The sequence below is a fragment of the Callospermophilus lateralis genome, chromosome 2, assembly GCF_048772815.1.
Source record: "Callospermophilus lateralis isolate mCalLat2 chromosome 2, mCalLat2.hap1, whole genome shotgun sequence".
NCBI lineage: Eukaryota > Metazoa > Chordata > Mammalia > Rodentia > Sciuridae > Callospermophilus > Callospermophilus lateralis.
The window spans coordinates 105,460,177-105,475,035 of NC_135306.1; positions in this window are offsets into that span (position 1 = coordinate 105,460,177).

A 14,859-nucleotide genomic window follows, 5' to 3' on the forward strand; every position below is an offset into this window, starting at 1 on the left:
TTTTTTTTCTCTTCCCAGCTTTAGTTTTCTCCACAAGCTCTTACTTATACAATTTATTTGTTTTTACTGACACAATCCACACTAGAATGCAAACTCCCTGAGGAAGACACTTTGTCTCTTTGTACATACTGTAAAGCCCCAGCACCTAGAACATGATAGTCACTGTTTACTGAAAGAATAAGACTATGTACAAGTTACGAGCTATGTAGTGAACCTGTTTTAACATAAAAATAATGCATTACAAACAATACTCCAATAATATTAGTTTCCAAATCAGATATCCCATCTAATACTCCCCTAATTTATCCATTTAGAAGTATATTTAAACTTCCTGGGCTGTAGCTAAGTAGCAGAGCTTTGCCTAGCATGTGTAAGGCCCTGGGTCCAATCCCCAGCACTGCAAAAATATACACCACCACCACCAGCATTACTACTACTACTACTACTAAATTTATTAAGTTTAAAGTATGGCATACTTAATTCAGATAGTGCATATATTAAATAAGTGTATATGTGCACACAAGAAATGCCTTTGTTAACATTGCATTACATTCACATAAAACTAGGGAAAGAAATAAAGGGATGCAATCCAGAGATAAAGCCTAGAAGTGTGTGTGTGTGTGTGTGTGTGTGTGTGTGTGTATTATTCTTGAAGTAAAATTCAGTAATCATATTTCAAGCTTCCAGAATGAAAGCATATTTTAAAGCATAGTTAAAACATATGCAGTGTCTGTCAAATCCCTTACCAACTACAGAACCCGTTTCTCCTTAACTTCTCCTATCTCACTATCTGAAGAGACTGAGTAAGAATCAAGAAGCGCTCTCCTTCACCTAAGTGTGGATGCTACTGCAGATATATTTTTACTACCTTCATTGTTGTTTAGAAGTTTTAGAGACAGATATCTTCCTCAGCTTCCAGAATATCATTCTGTGGAATCAATATTGAGTCATTCATCCTTGTCCACCCTCTCATCCAGTGATCAGTGAAAACTGAAGCTGTGTTTTCTCAGACCCTTCAAGTGCTTTCTGCATCATCCAGAAAAATATTTTATTCTGGCTTTCTGAAAATAAGTGATTCTTACATGGTTCAGGAGTCTACTAATCTGGCAGCTACTGTTAGAGACTAGTCCACACAGAACATGGAAACCCAGAGCTTGATTTGCCTCCCTCCCTCCTCTGTGTGGCTGTTCTAATTATTATTTGAAGTGACTAAAGGCTGGAATAATAAGCAGGGTCCATCAGAGGAAGGACAGAAATCCATGCCAGGTATTTTAACAGAAATAATTTAGTATGAAGATTTAAAGCTAAAAAGGGAACACAACTAGCCTGGTGTAGTAACCACCAGAAACAGCTTCCACCCCTGTGGCTGGAGGAACACAGGATGAACCTGGAATTATTAACACTTTTGGGTTCAGGCCTTTCAGGAGAATGCATCCTAAGCTGGTGGGTGCCTTTGAAAAGGTCTATGAAGCTGGATTGGGGACTATAATGAAAACTGGAATCAATTGCTGCTACTGAAACAAACTGAGATGCTGGGGTAAAGAAACCTTGTCAAGGCCACTAAAGGGGAACAGGAAGCAAGGGAAGGAGCAATCCCTTTTCTCCCTGCCTTGAGCCTTGAACTCTCCCTATACTGCCCTCTACTGGCCCAGTGAAAAAGAGGGGTCTGGCCTAGGAGAAATGAGGTGTGCAGGGATTACCCTAGCTTCCTTATTGAAATGTATGAGTGTTTTTGAAGCTGAGAGACAATGGTTTAATAAGCAATGCAGTAATACTCTATTCTTCAGAATTCTTGAGGATCATAGAGTGCATACAAGCAAAATAAAGCTATAAAGTACATTGTTTCCAGTTGATGTTAAGGTAATAATAGTTAATTTACATATGAATAGCACTTCCTGGGATTTGCAGAGTGCTTTCGCATATATTATCTGTTCAGAATTCAGCTGTCAGCCTGAACCTGAACTAACCAAAACACAAAGAAGAATGACAAAAACAAGGCAGAAAACAATCGGATTGCATAGGTTAGCAATACTGACCTGATCTGACTCCTTTACCACCTCAGTCCCTATTCCCTGGCTCTCCAAGTCCTCTACTCATTTCCCTTCTTGGTCGTCCTGCTACTCAGTCTGTTAGCTCAGCATCATCTCCTCCAGGAAGGATTTTCAGACAGCCTCCCTCCTTTGTCATGTGCTCTCACCAGCCCCACCTGGTTCTTGGACTAGGTAATTCTCACCCAAGGCATTTTTGTTCTCCAGGAGACATTTGACAATATTTGCAGACATTTCTTCTTGTGACTTGAGGGAGTACTACTGGCATCTAGTGGGTGGCGGCTGGAAATGCTGCTAAGCATCCTGCAACAACAAATATTATACAGTCCAGAATGTCAGCAATATGAGATCGATATGCCATGTGCTAGGCTAATGGCCCTTGCTCTGTGGTCTGAAGGCACACAAGTGCTGGTTCTTACCTAAGACATGTTTATACATAATAGCATTGAAATTACCTGTGTGCCTATCCAAGAACAAGGGAGATCTTTTTATCTTCTAAGGTCTTCTTTAATTTCTTTCTTTAGTGTTCTGTAATTTTCATTGTAGAGGTCTTTCACCTCTTTCATTAGGTTGATTCCCAAGTATTTCAATTTTTTTGAGTCTATTGTAAATGGGGTAGTTTTCCTTTCACAGGACTTGTCAGTGATATACAGACATGCTTTTGATTTATGGGTGTTGATTTTGTATCCTACTACTTTGCTGAATTCATTTACTAGTTCTAGAAGTTTTCTGGTAAAATTTTTTGGATCTTCTAGGTATAGAATCATATTGTTGGCAAATAGTGCTAATTTGAGTTTTTCTTTTCCTATCCACATTCCTTTAATTTCTTTCATCAGTCTAATTGCTCTGGTCAGTGTTTCAAGAACCATGTCAAATAGAAGTGGTGAAACAGGGCATCTCTGTCTTGTTCCAGTTTTTAGAGGGAATGCTTTCAATTTTTCTCCACTTAGAATGATGTTGGCCTGGAACTTAGCATCGATAGCTTTTATGATGTTGAGATATGTTCCTGTGATCTTTAGATTTTCTAGTGTTTTGAACATGTATGGGTGCTATATTTTGTTAAATGCCGTTTCCACATCTATTGAGATGATCATATGATTCTTATCTTTAAGTCTATTGATGTGATGAATTACATTTATTGATTTCCATATGTTGAACCAAAGTTGCATCTCTGGGAATTAATATTATCAAAATGACCATATTACCAAAAGCACTATACAGATTTAATGCAATTCCAATCAAAATCCCAATGACATTCTTCATAGAAATAGAAAAAGCAGTCATGAAATTCATCTGGAAAAATAAGAGACCCAGAATAGCTAAAATAATTCTTAGCAAGAAGAGTGAAGCAGGTGGCATCACTATACCAAACCTTAATCTATACTACAGAGCATTAGTAACAAAAACAGCATGGTATTGGCACCTAAAATAGACTGAAAGACCAATGGTACAGAATAGAGGACATAGAAACTAACCCACGTAAGTACAATTATCTTATATTAGACAAAGGCACCCGAAACATACATTGGAGAAAAGATAGCCTCTTCAACAAATGGTGCTGGGAAAACTGGATATCCATATGAAACAAAATGAAGTTAAACCCCTCTCTCTCACCATGCATAAAACTCAACTCAAAGTGGATCAAGGACCTAGGAATTAAATCAGAGACACTGCGCCTATTAGAAGAAAAAGTAGGCTCAAATTTCCATCATGTTGGATTAGGTCCCAACTTCCTTAATAAGATTCCTATAGCAGAAGAAATAAAATTAAGAATCAATATATGGGATGGATTCAAACTTGAAAGCTTCTTCTCAGCAAAAGAAATTATCAGTAAGGTGAATAGAGAGCCTACAGAATGGGAGCAAATGTTTCCCACACACACATCAGAGAGAACATTAATCTTTAGGATATACAAAGAACTTAAAAATCTTACCCTCCCCCCACCAAAAAAATAACCCAATCAATAAATAGGCCAAGGAACTGAACAGACACTTCTCAGAAGGCGATATATAATCAACAAAAATATGAAAAAATGTTCAACATCTCTAGCAATTAGAGAAATGCAAATCAAAACTACTCCAAGATTTCATCTTACTCCAGTCAGAATGGCAGCAATTAAGAATACACAGAATACAACAGTTACTATTATGGTATTATGTAAAAATGTGGATGTGTAACCGATGTGATTCTGCAATCTTTGTAATGTTTTGAATAACCAATAAAAAAAAAAAAAAAGAATACAAACAACAATGAATGTTGGCGAGGATGTGGGGGGAAAGGCACACTCATACACTGCTGGTGGGACTGCAAATTGGTGCAGCCAATATGGAAAACAGTATGAAGATTCCTTGGAAAACTGGGAATGGAATCACCATTTGACCCAGCTATCCCACTCCTTGGTCTATAGACCCAAAAGACTTAAAAACAGCATACTATCGGGACACAGCCACATCAATGTTTATAGTAGCACAATTCACAATAGCTAAACTGTGGAACCAACCTAGATACCCTTCAGTAGATGAACGGATAAAGAAAATGTGGTATATATATATACACAATGGAATATTACTCAGCAGGTAACTGGATAGAGTTGGAGAATATAATGCTAAGTGAAGTTAGCCAATCCCAAAAAACCAAATGCTGAATGTTTTCTCTGATATAAGGAGGCTGATTCATAGTGGGGTTGGGAGGGGGAGCATGGGAAGATTAGATGAACTCTAGATAGGGCAGAGGGGAGGGAAGGGAAGGAGGGGGTAAGAAAGATGGTGGGATGAGATGGACATCATCACCCTAAGCACATGTATGAAGACACAAGTGGTATACTTTGTATACAACAGTGGTATACTTTGTATACTTTGTATACAACTAGAGATATGAAAAAAATTGTGTTCTATATGTGTAATATGAATTGTAATGCATTCTGCTGTCATATATAACAAATTAGAATAAAAGTAAATAAATAAAAACTCAAAAAAAGAGAAATTTCCTGTGTGCTTCTCTCATGTTCTTAACTATATTACAAGTTCCTGAAAACAAGGAGTAGCATAGTGTACATACTTTACATACTTAATAGTGATCAATAAATGTTAAGGAAAAGCCACAATATCCTTACACTTAGCCTTTGAGTAGAAGTTAGGTAAAAGCAGCTCACCAGGCCTTTTAGCAGACTGATTGTTATGGCTCCTCATGCCCTTTAATTGGGATAGTTACTTTTTGGGGGGACTCATAACTATTATTAAAATTCAGAATACATTCAACAATTTCAAAAAGAGTACTATTTATTGATCATATCAGAAATATAACTATACACTTTTTAATTGCATCTGACTAGATTTCATTCCTTTGTGGGGAAATGATAGAGCTGTTGAAAATAAATTTCCTCGATTATTAAAAAAAAAAAAAGAAAGAAATATAACTATACACTGAAAATGTCCTGGGAAGCCAAGACGTGTAGTCTTTATATATTTAATTACACAAGTTAAATTGCCTGGTTCCTTTGCTCATGTGTTAATTCACAGTCAATTAGAAATGGGTTGGGCACTTAGCACTAAAATAAAGAAAAATGAAGAAAGAGAAAGGAAGGAAGGGAAAGAGAAAAGGGGAGGGGAAAGAAAGGTAGGAAAGATGGAAGGATGGAAGGAAGGAAGGAAGGAAGGAAAGAGGGTAGGTTTGGATAGGGCCCTCTGAAAACAGAGAAAAGGGGCAATACCAGCAAGTAAAGCAACAGAAATATCACAAAAAAGAAGAGATCTTCGAACAAATACAGCAACCTGGGATCATTTTGTGTAAGGAACACGCAACCTTCTACTTGCATGTCTTGGGTGAGAATCACAGTAATACAGCAAAGAGGTTAATTTTCATAATGATTAATTGTTTTAAAACCTATGTAGAGTAAATCATAGGTTGCCTGGCTAGACAGACAAAAATCGTGTAACACAGTTCATTAGTTTTTTTTTTTTTTTTTAAATTCAAAATACTAAAAACATGTCAAATCTCAAATGGCTCAGCCCCGAGAATTCTGAAGGACCCAAAGTGTCATATGTTGATACAGACCATGCAACTCAAATCATAGAAATATGATATCCTTCTCCAAAGATGAGCCAAGAATAACCCAGAGGAGGGCAGGGGCCTGTGTCTTAGCTGGAATTACAGGCTGTAGGGAAGTAATGACCTAGAAGGATAGCTCTCATGAATGCAAATTAACAAAATGATCAATGCCAGCCTTGTAAACTATTCTTTGTTTTCTTCCTTAAAAGCAACTTTAAAACATTTTTATTACAGAAATTTAAAAAACATATTTGAGTAGAGAGAAAAGTATAATGAATGAGCATGTTGCCCTCCCCCAGCTTCAACAAAGAGCAACGTGCAGCCAGTGCTGTTCTATACATAACGTGGTGCACCCCGCCAAATTATCTCAAAGCAAATCCCGGTTTTCATGCGGTTTAATATTTAAGTACTTGGGATGTGTATCCAAGAGCTCATTTTTAAAGAACCACAATGCCATTATCATTTCTAAAAGAAATAATTCCTTCATATTATTTCCTACTCAGTGTTCAGACTTCAGATCATCTCCCACATGTCTTGTCATATTTGGTTGGCTTGAGTCAGGATCCAAATAAATTCTACAAAATGAATTTTTTTTTTAAAATTACAGCTTTACTGAGGTGTAATTCTCATGGCACACAATTCACCCTTTTAAAGTGCACAGTTCAGCAGTTCTAGTAGCCTCACAGAGCTGGGCAACCATCACTACTAATTTCAGATTCCCTTCCCTGAAGACACGTGCACCTATTAGCAGCCTCTCCTCGTTGCCCACTTTCCCTCAGCACTTGGAAAGCATGATGTGCTTCTATGGGTTTGCCTATTCTGGACATTTCTTGCAAATTAAATTATACAATATAAGTTGTGTGTGTATGGTATTCTCTCTCTCTCTCTCTCTGTTGGTACCAGAAAATGAACCCGGGGCACTTAATCACTAAGACACAGCCCCAGTCCTTTTTTATATTTTATTTAGAGACACAGTCTCGCTAAATTGCTTACGGTCTTCCCTAAGTTGCTGAGGCTGGCTTTGAACTTGTGATCCTCTGGCCTCAGTCTTCCCCGGTTGCACCCCTGTACCTGACTATGTGTGTATTCTCTATCTTAGCATAACATTTTCAAACTTCATCTATGTTGTAGCATGTATTAGCACTCCATTCTTTTTTATTACCAAATAGTATTTCACTATACATTCACCACATTTTATTTACCCATACATCAGTTGATGGGCATTTGGATTTTCACCTTTTGACTATTATGCAGAATGCTACTATGAATTCTCATGTATAATTTTTTTTGATGGAGGTATGTTTTTATTTCTCATGAATATATAACTAGGAGTGGAATTGCTGAGCACATAATAACTCTATATTAACCTTTTGAAGAACTGCCAGACTATTTCCAAAGTGGTTGAACCATTTCACATTCCCACTAGCAGTGTATGAAGGTTCCCATTTCTCCATATTCATTCCAAAACTCATTATCTGTGTTTTAAAATGATAGTTATCCTTGTCAGTGTGAACTGGTACCTCATTGTGGTTTTGACCTGCATCCCTTATGACAAGTGTGCTAATCAGCCTTCCCTTGCTGTAACAAATACCTGAGATATTAAGGAGAAAAGGTTCACTTTGATTCAGAGTGTCCGACGTCACAGTCTGTGGTTGCTTGACCCTGTAGTTTTGGGCCTGTGGTAGCATAGTACATCTTGGCAATGATGCATGGTAGAGGAAGCCCATTCTCCTCAAGGCAACCAGGATGAGGTGGGTGGGAGGAAAGAGAGAAAGAGAGAGATGGGGAGGGAGGAGTGTGTGTGAGTGTGTGTGTGTAGGGCTCAATAGCTCCTCAAGGGTACACCCCTGATGACCTAACTTCCTTCCTCTAGGCCACATTTCCTAAGTTCCGCTACTGCCCAGTACACCTGAGGCTGGTGACCAAGCCTATAACACTTATCCAAACTAAAACAACAAGTGACGCTGAGCATCTTCTCATGTGCTCATAGGCAGTTTTATTACAGTTACTTTAGTGAGACACTTCAAATTTCATTTTAAAGAGTTGATGTCTGAGCGATCTTTAAAGGTTATCAATGCATTTAAAAATATTATATGAATTCATGAGCTTTAATATATTAACACATTCCAGGGGATTGGTAAATTTGTGCTACTATGAATCATGAGTTTTAATTTATTTAATATGTCTTTGTTCTTTTTTATGCTCCAGTTGTCCTATCTCAGGCCAGTGGAAGTACACATAGATTGGCTTCTGGGCCCTTTAACACAGAGGCCCCAGAAGAATCTTCGATAGTTTTCTTAGTTTCTGTTATAAAATGTTCTGAGCTCATCTGGTGCATTTCTTGCCCAAACCTGGAATTAGCCATATATAACAAATACCTATACCTAAAGCTTAGTGCTATAGGAGTGGTTATTGTCTCGAGGCCTTTTCAGTAGAAAAAGCTAGAAAATATTTTTTTGCTTCTTTTTTTTTAAGGGAAAAATAAATTTTGAGTGCATGTTTTTGTTTTCAATTCAGATTTTTTTTTTTTTTTTTTTGGTGCGGTGGTACCAGGGATTTGAACTCAGTGGCACTCAACTATTGAGCCACATTCCTAACCCACCCCCCCCTTTTTGTATTTTATTTACAGACAGAGTCTCACTGTGTTGCTTAGGGCCTCACTAAGTTGCTGAAGCTGGCTTTGAACTCGCCATCCTTCTGCCTCAGCCTCCCGAGTCTCTGGGATTACAGGTGTGTGCCACTATGCTCGGCTTCTATGCTAATATTGTGACTACATTATCACTGCTAAAAACAGTTTAGGATTCATTTGGACTTCTTTTTCTCATTAGGATATACCTTACTGGTTGTTTTAGTCAGCTTCTTCCCTGCTGTGACTAAAAGACATTACCAGAACAATTTTAGAGGAGGAAAAATTAATTTGGGGGCTCACAGTTTCAGAGACCCAGTTCATAGACAGCTGGCCCTATTCCTTGGGGCTTGAGGTGAGACAGGACATCATGACAGAATAGTATGGCAGAGGGAAGTAGCTCACATGATGATAAGAAAGCAGAGAGATTCTGCTTACCAGACACAAAATATATTCCTCAAAGACGTACCCGTAAGGACCACCTTCTCCAGCCAGACCCTACCTTCCTCAGTCACTATTCAGTTAATCCCATCAGGGATTGACTCACTGAATGGGTTAAAACTCTCATAACCCAATCCACTCACCTCTAAAATGTTTTTGCATTGTCTCCACATGAGCTTTTGGAGGCAATTAATATCTAAACCATAGCACTGATATATGCAGTCAGATGTCTTTTTAAAAGTAACTTTAACTAATTCTTCCTTGCATTTCAGGGTTTTAAAAAATAATTTTAAATTTTGATTTATTTTTATTTAATTATTATGTAAATAATTTACATAGTTGTAAATTTAGAACTTTAAAGCCAGGCATATTTAGAGAAATCAAATTTCCATTCTCATCCCCTCCACAAGTTCTTTCTCAGTTTATATGGGTCATGATTTTTGATAGCCTTTAGCTTAGTGTACTATTTATAAAAGTATATCCCAATATGTAAATTTCTCAGAGTAAAGGAAATCTAGTTCATACTTGATGTTTTTTCGCCCAATAACATATCCTGCAGACCACCCCATAGACATAAAATTAACTTCCTCATCATTCCTTTTCATGGATGTATAATACTTCATAATGTGGCCAGTCAGGACCCTAGTGATAGATGCTTGAGTGATGCTGGAATGGATAGCCCTATGCATATGTCAAATTAACAGTTTTATGATTCACCTTTGGGATAGATTCTAAAAGTGGAATGGTTAGGTCAAAAGGTAAGTGCTGAGGTAGTTTTGCTGGATATTGACAAATTCTTCAAAGAAATTCTACTATTTTATATTCCTAACAACAATACAAACATGAGAGTGCTTGTTTTCCTATCAATTTCACAAAACATATTGTGAAATGATAATTTATTATTATTATCATTATTATTTTTGCTATGAGAAGGCATTTATTTTTATGTTGTCAAATTTATGAATCACTTCTCCCCTTTTGCTACTAGATTTTGAGTCATTATTAGGGAAGTTGATCTCTCTTCCAGGATACAAAGCTATTGACTTGTTTTCTTGTTGTTATTTCTATGGTTTCATTTTAAATCTTACATGTTTGGGGTTTTGTTTCTGGCTTACAATAGGAACATTAGATCCACGTTCACCTTTTTTATATATGGCTTTTAAAGACTTTTCTGGGACTTCTGTGCTAACGGGCCCAGAAGCCGATCTGTGTACACCCTTTGGGGACTTGCACTGGCCATGACACTGGCCCCTGTCAATAAATAACAGTTGATCTTTTCCCACAGATTTAAGAAGTCACCTTTATCATATACAACTTTTAAATTTTATGGTATCATTATTGAAACGTGTTCCTGTAGCTGTTACTGAGATCATTATGAAATGCTACGATAAAGTTCATTAAAAGGTTTCAGTCCCATCAAGTCTCCCTGTAAAATCTTTAGTAGCAGGTTCGACATACCCTAGTAGTTTTGAAGTTAAAATTCAGTCAATTCAATAATCAGGATTTTCTCAGGAAATAAAGTTAGCAGCCTGGAGACTATTGTTTTAGACTAGTCCAGGAGAAAACAACGAATCTTAGGTGGAGAAAAATACTCCATTTATTACACACTTATTATATACTTAATACTGGTCTGCATTATATCATCTCATTTAACACTCATACTAATCTTGTGTGGCAAGGGTTGTCATCTCCATTTTACAGATGAGAAAACTGAGGCTACAAGAAGTTTTTCCATGAACAAATTCAACTGGTCACAAATTGGGAGTAAGAAAATCTGGGGAAGAAAAAGAGTAAATAAATAGCATGTTTAAAAACTCATTTTATGTTGAGCTGGATAACTGAGGCTTTCTTCTCTTCCTCAAATCACAAGTCACAGAATTCCAATTGTCTTCTAAAGGTACGTTTGCTTTCCTAACGTGGCAACTTTTTTGTTCTATAAAGGTTTTTTTTCTCTTTTTTCCCCTACATAGGTTTCCTGGCTTAATTAAAAATTGTGACCTGTGGTTTCCTGGGCAGAGTTATTTTCTCTTTTTAAATATCAATACAGATGTCCTCCCAAAGTTAGTTCTCCCTAGAATCAGTTGAGATACATTTTTTAAGGGGGCTACAGTTGTGGCTCAGCAGTAAAGCACTCGCCTAGCACATGCGAGGCCCTGGTTTTGATCCTCAGCACCACATAAAAATAAATAAATAAAATAAAAGTATTGCCTCCAATTACAACTGAAAGATAAATATTAAAAAGATACACTTTTAAAAAATAAACTGGGAAATCAATGTTTTTTTTTTTTGTTGTTGTTGTTGTTTGTTTGTTGCCTAAGTTTTGGTTCAATCTGAAAATAAGACATAAAGCAGAAAAGGTAAGAAAAATCAGCATATTTCAGCAGATCTAGAGTAATGATCAGAGATGAAGAATTTGCTCATGAGTGCATTATTGGAAGGATGGGGGCTTCTCCCTTAGGAGATGCAACACTGTACATTAGAACCACATTTCAGCTAGATCAAAACTTATTATAAATATAGCAAATTACCATGATTTCACCTGGGGAAGTAACAGGAGATCACACCCAGCATAGATTAGTGGGCTCATTTATGGCCACCAGTTCAAACCACTTCCTCATCCACAGGAGGTCGCTCAGCTTGTTGGGTGTCCGGATTGTTGGCTGTTATTATCTCTCTCTGTTGTTTTGAGTTGATGCTTGAAGCCAGAAAGTTCTTTTTCTTTTCATTTCCTTTCCTTTCCTTTCCCTCCCTCCATATCTCCTCTCTCTCTCTCTTCCTTTCTTTTTTAGTTATGTGAGAGAAATTAATACAAGCATCCTTTGATTTAGTTCTAAAAGGCAGCACTGAGAGGCTTGTTAACTAGAGGTTTATCGATTGTTCCTTGGTTCCATCTGGCAATGAGCGAGAAGGGTGCTCCAACCGCCCTCCCCTCCCGGGATTCACACCATTTGGAAGAACAGAGGCGGCTTCTGCTTGGAAGCCGGGGCACCATTCCCAGTGTTTTTTTTTTAATTCCTTAGTTGTGTGATCTTCAGTGGGTGATTGAACTTCCCTGGGCCTCTGCTCCTTCAGCCATAAAACAGAAAAATTGTTCCATCTTGGCATTCCAAGAGGGAACAAGCATTTTCCATAAAACAACAGTTTTATAGTTTCCAAGGTGCTTTGTTTGGAGTTGAAAGTGACAGAAAGCCCAGTTCACCTGGCTTAAATAATAATGTGAGATCTGAAAGTTCTGAAACTTGTGACGGCTTAACAAAACCATCACGGCCTGAAGTTCAGGGGTCTCTTTCCTCTGGTATCTTCCCACAGCAGTTCAGACTCCCACTGTGATAAAAGGCTGGTTCTGGGTGTGGGTGGTTATAACGACATTTTAGGGGAAGGAGGATGTTTTGGTTCTGAGTGCCTCTTTTTATCACTAAGGAAGAGATTTTTCTGGAAGCCCACTAAGAGCTTTCACTCCTGTCTCCATGGCCAGCACTGTTTTATGTGCCCAGGCCCCAGCTGACCATTGGCATGGGGAACAGGGCCACCATGACTAACTCAAAAGACTTCTCATTTGGTTGGGAACAGACTTGCCTTCCCCGAAGCACATGACAACAAAGTGTGGGAGAATACGGGGAAGAAGCCATAGGTCCATTAGAAAGGAGGAAGACACTGAGGTGGGCAACGTCATGAATTGCTACCCAGTGGGTCCTCCGTGTCCTGGAGTCTCACACACAGCTGTGGATTTGAACAGCCCCGGATGAAAAACATTTTGGAAAAAAAAATATCCCTCTCAATGAATATGTATAGACATTTTCCTTCTCATCATTCCAACTTTATAGCAATTCACATTGCTTTAACATTGTATCATGTATTACAAGTGAACTGGAGGATTGTCCAGGCTATATCCTAATATGCGGCCATTTTTACAAGGAACTTCATGATCTGAAAATCTGATATCGTGGAGGAGGAATGGGAGGCCCTGAAACAGCTCCCCACAGACACTGAGGTACCTCTGTACATAGCTAAGTAAATCTAAGCAGTGCTGGGTTAAACAAAGCAAAACAGACTCCTTGATGAGATGATTCTTATTGTCCAGTACCTTTATAAGGAGATGTAATGTTCATTTTTCAAACTTATTTGAGCCCAGAAAACTTTTCTTTCCTCTAAAGAACACCTAGTAACATTTGTAGGCTATTAGTATAGTTTCTCAAAATGCATTTTAGGAAATGCATGTCACAAATTCTAAGATCCATTCTAATGATAATATTCTATGATTGCCTATAAAATTAGATTTAATTTTGTTGGGGTACAAGATATTTATAAATGTAGTTATTTTCCTGGTCAGGGTCTCTGCAGATCACAGATGATATACTCAAATCTGGCAGTTTGAGGCGATTTAATAAATACACTAGATTCAAAATTTGGGTGAACCATAAAAATGAGCCTAGAATCCTCCTTTGCCTGCTGAGGTGAAGCAAGCAGTAGATTCTAGAACTAGAGATGGAGAGGACTGCCTAACCTTAGTGGTGACCCCCAGTTGGGGCACAGTCAGTGCAGGCAACCCTGAGCCCCAGGTATTCTCTGCTCACCTGCTGGTACTCCATATTCCCCTGGATGCCAGAGAGAAGGCAAATGAGTCCAGTGATGTGGTCCAAAATGTCAGTCTCCCAGGACAATTGGAATATATTATCACAGTGCTCCAACATCTCACTCCATCAAAAATGTCCTTTGGGTGTCTCATTTCAACAAAGCAGACAGGGAACAGCATTGAAGCCAGACAGATCTGGATCAGCATCTGATTCCACCCTTATTTATATAAGCTTGAAATTCTTCTAAGCCATTTTATAGAGTTTAAGGTATCTCTTGGGTGTCAAATGTATGTTTTAAGACCTATCATGCAAGATTGTTATGATGATTGAATTGAGAATGCCCATTAAAAATTATGTGACTCATAGGAGGTCCTCTAACAAATGTCATTGTTAGAAATTTTTAAAAGAAAAAAATGTGATTTTTTTTTTCCTTGTCTTCCCTCTGCTCTTTGCTAAACATAAATGGAGATGTTCACATGGATTTTTATCCACAGAATTTGTTTTGGGACATAGTTCCACATCAGGTAGGGCTGGATGACACGTTCCTTCTGCCTCCAGGACATTATGAACCCCTCACAATGGTCACTGGGAAATGATGGTCACCTTAAAAATAACATTGACAATTCTATGCTTTAAAAAGCTGTGGTTAGTGCTCCACCAGCCTCCCCCAGCCTGTTAGAATTACTCAAGAAACTTTTAGAAAATACAGATTCTAAAACTTTACCTCAGGTCTCCTGAGGCCAACCACTGGGAACAAACTCTGGGACCTCTCTTTTAGGAAATCCTCTTGGGCATTTTTGACAACTGGCTAACTCTGATTATCTCTGTCCTGCATGTTCCTGAAATGTTAGCCCATTAGTCTGGTCTGGAAGTGGCACCCCCTTTCTTCACTGAAAAGTCTTAACTGGGCCTCTCCAGAAATCTTCACCCAGACTGATTTTAGGTCAGTAAAAGTCTCTGCAAAACAGTTCACTGTAGATAAACTTCCTATTTTCACGTCGCCCCGTTTCCTTGGCCACTGGCTGAGAAGATACCATCACTCCAGATGCTGGAAACCTCCTTACTAGTTTTTCACAAACATATCCAGTATAATACTTTGAAGAAATGTGCAAACAAGGCCTCT